The sequence below is a fragment of the Mus musculus genome, chromosome 7, assembly GCF_000001635.26.
Source record: "Mus musculus strain C57BL/6J chromosome 7, GRCm38.p6 C57BL/6J".
NCBI lineage: Eukaryota > Metazoa > Chordata > Mammalia > Rodentia > Muridae > Mus > Mus musculus.
In genome coordinates, this window is record NC_000073.6 from 115,171,301 (window position 1) to 115,178,547 (window position 7,247).

Consider the following 7,247-nt stretch of genomic DNA (forward strand, 5'->3'; position numbering starts at 1 on the left):
TGCTGAGGTGATATTGACTTAATGTTATAGACCTTGGCATTAGTGAATCATGTGATCCTTGTTCTATACTTGATGCAAAGGAGACTAAGAAAAGATAATAAGTTCAAGATTGCAAAAGCAGTATAGACAGCCATGTTTCAACTCAAGGCCATTCTAACTCCAAAGCTTGTTTGTCTCACTGAGAGTGTCAGCAGAAGCAGGCTGTCCAGAAACTGTTGTATTCCACTCACCATGATAGGTAGCCCGCACACATTCTCACCCTTGGATGCTCATCATACTCTTGGGAAATCCTTGTCTTCTCCACACAAGTGAGAATCGCCAAAGAGCTCCACAGTTCCAGGTGACTTGTCTCCACCCAGTCCCGGCCAAGGCCACCTTGTGGAGTTCTAGCTGCAGCTTTATAATGGTTTGATAATAACTGAGGCACTTACCGGCCACACTCTCAGCTGCCTTTGCTGCTAGAATAACATCTAACCACCTCTGTCACACCATTTCCTATCCAATTCCTCTTCTTCACCCACGTTTTTGCCAATTGCCTTTTCTCCTAACTCCTGCGCCTCTGGTTAGGTCATACTGTCTTACTACTCACCAGGTCTTGTGATTTCCCATACTTTTCACTATTACAGATAGGACACTGTTTGTGAAATTGTTTCCTCTCTGTGTTGTCTGCTAAGTCATAAGCTCCAGGGACTCTTTCCTTTCGCTGCTGCGGCTGCAGCCATGAGTATGCTCAGGATACAGAAGAGGCTTGCCTCAGTGTCCTCCGCTGCAGGGGGGGGGGGGCCTGGTTGGATCCCTATGAGACCAATGAAATTGTCAATGCCAACTCCCGTCAACAGATCAAGAAGCTGATCAAAGATGGGTTGATCATCCGCAAGCCTGTGACTGTCCATTCCCGGGCTCGTTGCCGGAAAAACACCCTGGCCCTATGGAAGGGCAGGCATATGGGCATAGGGAAGAGGAAGAGTACTGCCAATGCTCCGATGCCCGAGAAGGTGACCTGGATGAGAAGGATGAGGATCCTGCGCCGGCTTCTCAGGAGATACCGGGAATCCAAGAAGATTGACCGCCATATGTACCAAGCCTGTACATGAGAAGGTCAAAGGGAATGTATTCAAAAACAAGCGGATCCTCATGGAGCACATCCACAAACTGAAGGCTGACAAGGCCCGCAAGAAGCTCCTGGATGATCAGGCTGAGACTCACAGGTCTAAGACCAAGGAAGCATGAAAGCGCCGGGAGGAGCGCGTCCAGGCCAAGAAGGAAGAAATCATCAAGACTCTGTCGAAGGAGGAAGAGACCAAGAAATAAAGCTTCCCTCGTGTCTCTACATAGTGTCTCACTTAGATCAGTCATTAAAATAAATCAAGCCTTTGTCCGTTGCCCTCTTAAAAAAAAAAAGCTCCAGGGAGGGAGGAAGGCATTGCTTCTAGCTCATCCAAGACTAGGTTTCCTACTCTCAGACCATACAGGGTTCAACTATTCAACAATCTCACCTCAAGACAGCATAGGCTTCCTTTCCAAACAAACCCATGAGCAGGTAGCCCCCTGATTACACACACCAGTCCAGTCTGTCACCAGTTCGCCTGTCACACGTACAAAGGTCACCAAGTCTAAGGGAGACTTTGGTGGGAACCTTCACTTTTGGACATAGGAAGATGAAGGCACAAACGCCAAGGTGGAGAGGAGTAATGGAAGTTTGTTCACACCTCTTCTGTTCACACTTCTTGACAACTCTCACTTGTGGGGGTACAGGAGGCTCTGAACTCCTGGAAGAAAACAACTATGAGAAACTGGGATGTAGAACAAGAAGACACAGGGATATGGCTTTAGGGCCTTTCCATGCTCCCATCTGTCATCTGCATGCCCAAAACAGAAATCAGAGTCAAGGAGGCCATCCTCAAGAAGAGGGGTGTACTATATGGCTAAGAGAAGATACTTTTTTTGTGAGGTCTGGGTGAACACAGGGGCAAAACTATGCAGTATTTCCCTGATGTGTAACCCTGTTCCTTGCTGTTGCTTGTGTACTGAAACTATTGCTGCTTCTAGATGAGGCAAACGTGCTCCAAAGGAAATTGCAACGTCTGGAACGAGAGGGTACAAGTTTGGATTTTAGCACTACAGCCTCTAGCCCTAGCATTGCCACATGACTGGCAGGCTGAGACCTTTAAGAGAATCAGCAAGTAACTGCTGAGGTTCCCTCTCCAAAGGCAGCCTAAGCAGGCTGGATGGTTCACCCCTTATCCATCTCCCTACATTGAATCAGTTCCTCAGAGTAGCTACGTACTCAAACTCTCTGCTTCTTAATGTTATTGTTTGGGGGGAAATTACTTACTATCCCCATACCTCAGTTCCACAGGGCTAGGCTTCAGGCCTAGAACCTGAGTATCTGCACAGCGCCATGCTTAGAATCATCCCCTGCTTGGCTTAATGCTTTGTACTCACCATCTTGAAAATCTCTGCATTCTACTAAGCAAGGAACCTGTATTTCCATTTTGCACTGGGTGGACCCTGCAACTTATGTAGTTGGTCATTATTATAAAACGTATGTTGCAATAGTATCTCTTCTGGGAGGGGAACAATGAGGCAAGGCAGGCCTATAGCTAATGCACACTAACAACTAAGATTAAGGGGAATTATTATTGTGGTCTCTTGTGTGACCCACCAAGTATTTACTGATTCTTCAGTTTCCTCACCACTGGTTGGTAAGGAGAGACTTCTCAAGTCTTCAAAGATAATTATGGGCAGGATCCCCATTAATCTCTGCCTAGGACTTGGATAAAATGAAGAGCCACGACCAAGACCTAGACTGGCTGCTTAGTCATTTCCCCAGAGCATGAAGTTGGGTCTAGAGCTGGAGTGACAGGCTGCCTCAGAACCTATGTCACACTCCTGCCTCAGTGCCTTGGTATCAAATATTACTGCCATCTACTGTGGCTTATCTGTATTCTTCCACATCTGGGAGCTTCCGGCCTAGGCATCTGTCAGGGAACAGAAACAGGCTTGGACTCCTGTGAGCTTGGATTCCTTCGTTTCACAAGTGGGTGCTCTGGAAATCTCCAGCCCCATCCAGGTCTGTGATCTCTGTCTCATCTAGAACGTTTGGCTCTGGAGAGTGCAGACAAGTTCCTTTACCCTTCCAATCTCCCCTCAACTCATCCCTTGACCTGTGCGAGCTGAGCTCTGAAGGCCTTCACCTGTCACTTCCTGGCTTTTGACTAAGATAAATTTGAACATGGCTTTGGCCCTCAGAAACCCCTTACTATTTAATGACTTTTGAAGTGTCCATAGAAAACAGAATCCCTTTGTGAAAAAAGGAGGGGCTCTCAATGATATTTAGCCCTTGTGTATTTTTTTTTATGCACAGAACATACATAACTTTTTGGCCTTAAGTTTTCTCATGTAATCCCAGCTACTCTTTAATGTCAACAGGAGACAGGGAAAGCAGAGGATCCTCTAATCATGAGGAAGTTAGCATACCAGAGACACTCAGCAGGTACCCACAGAGCTCAGCTTGGAAAAGGGGTCTCTGAAATTCTGCCCAGTGCTCTTTTTTTCCCGACGCAGTATGTTGTCTATTGAAAAATTTTCATTCCCAAACATAGCAAATACAACAATCCCATTGAATACATCGCCAATGACAAACTATGTATGGACAAATAACAACAGTGACAAAAACCGCACATAGAGACAAGGCAAGCTGTGTCGGGGAAGAAAGAGAAAAATAAATGAAATTAACAGTGGGAGACAAAAACAGAGGAAAACCCAGCAATTAGATTAATCATAGACTTCCAGGAAATTGGCCCAAATTTCTTTAAAATCTTGTTGATTGTTATTCAGATTGAAGGGTTCCCTGTGAGATTAGCCAGAGCCCACCAAGCTTGCATACCAATCCACTGTATCCCACACACTAGCTGCTCCCTGCTATCCAGATCCAGAGGGCTGTGTTCCTTCTACCTGGGACCACTTATATGAGGTGAAGTTCAGTTGGCTAGTATTTCTAGTCCAGGCTCTCTGGCCAACTCAGGGAATTTGGACAAACTCTCTACCTTTTTGGACCTCAGTTGGCACATCTGCTAAATGAGTATTTAGAATTGTTTTTAAGTCAGCTGGGATTTGAAAGGCTGAGGAGAAAGTAGGTGTGGAAATATGTGTATTAGCTAAAAGTATTGGACAAGTAAAACAGAGCTTTGGGGCTAGGTTGCAGCAGATTCAACTCTGTCCCTCCCAGTATTGGGATAGGAAGCTGTACCATGAGGCTAGCCCTTGTCATTTGCCAAAAAAAAAAAAAAAAGGCCCAAAGCCTGCAGATTCAGTCAAACTCTCAGTACACCTTGACCCAGATATTCCTTTCTTTTTTTATGATCTGGATTTAAAAGAAAATTGAATGACCTATCTCTGGATATATTAACACTTAAATCATTAGTATGTTGGCTCCAGAATGTTCCAGGCTTGCCAAAGATATGTCAGAGCTCTCAAATGCCTGGAAGTAGCCCATCACCAAGGGTGAAATAATCTAAGCATAAACAAGTTTGAGTTTGGTTTAATGGACTGAATGCTAGAATTATTCTTCTTAGAACCCAACTGTTAAACATAAACATATTGGGCTCAAGGGTAAATAAAATTGAGGCTGCCTTCTAGGTGCTAGGCTCTGTGCTAAGTATTCTGCATACTTTATTTACTTTCATCCTTACAATAGCCAGTGTATTAAGTTCTGATGTAAAAGGTGGAACACCCTTCAGATATTGTGGAAAACATTAGGACCAATTTTTATCTTGATACTTGTCTTCAAGTCTTTTAACAACTACTTTTGAAATTCATCCTTTGACAATTTTATATGTGCTTATATTATATTTTGATCATATTTACCTTTCATTACCTCTTTTATCCCCTGCCCATTCCTTCTGAATCCTTTCTTCTTCCCCCCAAAAAATCCCCCTCCCACTTTCATGGTATGTGTGAGGGGGGTGAAGGAGGGAGATTTCAGTGAGTTTAGTTAAAATTGTTTGCATGGGTGTAGGGCCATCCACTAAAACGTAAGTGACTTACCAGTATCTACACCCCCAATAAAACCTGAGTCTGCCTCTCTCAGCTGCCATTAACTTCTAATAGTTTCTCAGTTAGGGGTGAGCTCCTCCCCATCTGTGATGGCATGTTGACAGACTCCACCCTGCACAAATTTTATGCACATACCCATGCCATATCTGCTGTGAGTTCATGAGTGCAGCAAGCAACGTGTCATGTTGGGAACACATTTCGTAGCTCTCCTCCATCTTCATACATTCTTTTCATCTTTGCCTGTAAAGAATAAACAATCTGAGGGCTAAAGAAGACCATGGCAACCATTGCTCATTATAATTCCAGGAATAGGTCGCTGCTATATTTAACAGATATTAGCAATTATTCATCAGATAACTCAGAGTCAGGGAGAGTGGGATTAAATGGTTTGTTTGTTTGTTTGTTTGTTTTATTTTGGTTTGATTTTTGCTTGTGTTTTTTGTTTTGTTTTGTTTTATGTTTGTTTGTTTTTTTCTTTAAGACTTCTCAGAGCCTTGAATAAATGTTTCCCATTATGCCCTAAGAGGGAATGACTGTATACAGGCTTTTCCAAGTCGGCTTGGTAATAGAGAAACCTTAAACCTTTTCCAAAGAACTCTTAAAAATACCCACTATGTAGGAAACATTGACCTAAGTCAGATCCCAGCTTTAAAGAAAGATGACCGTGCTCTGCCTGGGAAGAAGGCTTGCTCCTAAGTCCAAGGATGACAATGCTTAGTCAGGAAAGGGGGCTTGCTCCACAGCCCTAGGGTGTTAATGGTATAAACCAAGAACACAACCCAGATGGCTCATGTTAAGGTCTGGGGTGGTTCCAAGTTATACTACTGCAGAGAAAGATATGCATGGGGGCATTTGTGGGATTCTAGAGACTAATACTACAAGGGCCACACTTGGGAATCACAGATCACAAATCATTTATCTCTAATATTTTCAGGGGAAAGTGGTTAAAAGAGAGGGGAGTGTTCCAATAAGCTGCTCTGTGCTTGAGGGACCTATGTCAGTGATGATTCTCAGGTGTGTGGAGAGAGGAGGCAGGAGACATTTTAAGGAATTAGCTCAGGCCATTGAGGGTTTTAGTAAGTCCCAAATCATCAGAGTATGCTAGTGGGTAAGATGCTCAGGAAAGAGTTGGAGCTGCAGTGTTGAATTTAAGCAACAAAAAGACAGAATTCCCTCTTTCACAAGGAGATTTAGACTATATCTTCTAGAGGCCTCCAACTGATTCTAAGAGGCCCACAGAATCTTTGACCTTTCTTTAACTCTGTTGATTGGCATATCAGTCTTGTCTTTAAAATGCCTCCACGGGAACATCTGGGCCAGGATTAAATCAACATTCTGGGTACTTTGGCCTAGTTGACTTGACACCAACATCATCCCTGGGACCACGTGACTAGTCTTCCTTAAAATGCAGGTAACATCTCTCTGTTTTTCCCACCTCATTCACAGCGTATGAAAGACACGCCCACAGTCATTCACTGCCATGGGCTTTAAACAGCATGCTCTGCATTTACCATGATGGTGCCCTGTAGGTGCTGTCAACAAGGTCTGGAGTAGGACAGTGGAGAGGGGTTGAGCTGGGTGTACTCAGGGCTTCTAATCTGCTGTCTTCATTTGGCCAGCATAATTCCATTTCTACCTATTATACAGTATTTTAGTGCATTCAAATGGATGCTAAAACCTACCGGAAAATTTCTTGGTTACAAGGAAAGGATACGTTTGGTCTTCCAGACCTTTCAACATTTCATCATAGACTGAGGAGGGGCTCACCTCTAGTTGAGAAACTATTGGAAGTTAACAGCAGCTGGGAGAGGGAGAACTGGTTTTCTTATGGGGTGTTGGACACTGGTAAGTTGCCCACTTTCCAGTGGATGGCAGACAGCTCTAACTAAACTCACTGACCTCCGCCCCTGCCCCGCCCACACACACACCATAAATATAGAAGAGAGAATTATTGAGAAGAAAACACGGTTTAAAAGGAATGGGAGGGAGATAAAAGATGTAATGGGAGGTAAATATGGTCAAAATATAATATATGCACATATGAAATTTTCAAAGGATAAATTTTAAATGTATTTAATGCATTTATTTAATTTAATGCATTCCCAGGGCCAGGAATCAAAGCACTACTCCCTTGGTCAGAAACACAGAGTCTCAGGCATGCATCAGAACACTAAAGAGTATATTTTAAC

General features: G+C 43.7%; 1 pseudogene; it reads left to right on the top strand.

Annotated features, from left to right (window-relative positions):
• On the top strand, positions 691-1,390 carry Rpl19-ps10 (ribosomal protein L19, pseudogene 10; annotated as a pseudogene).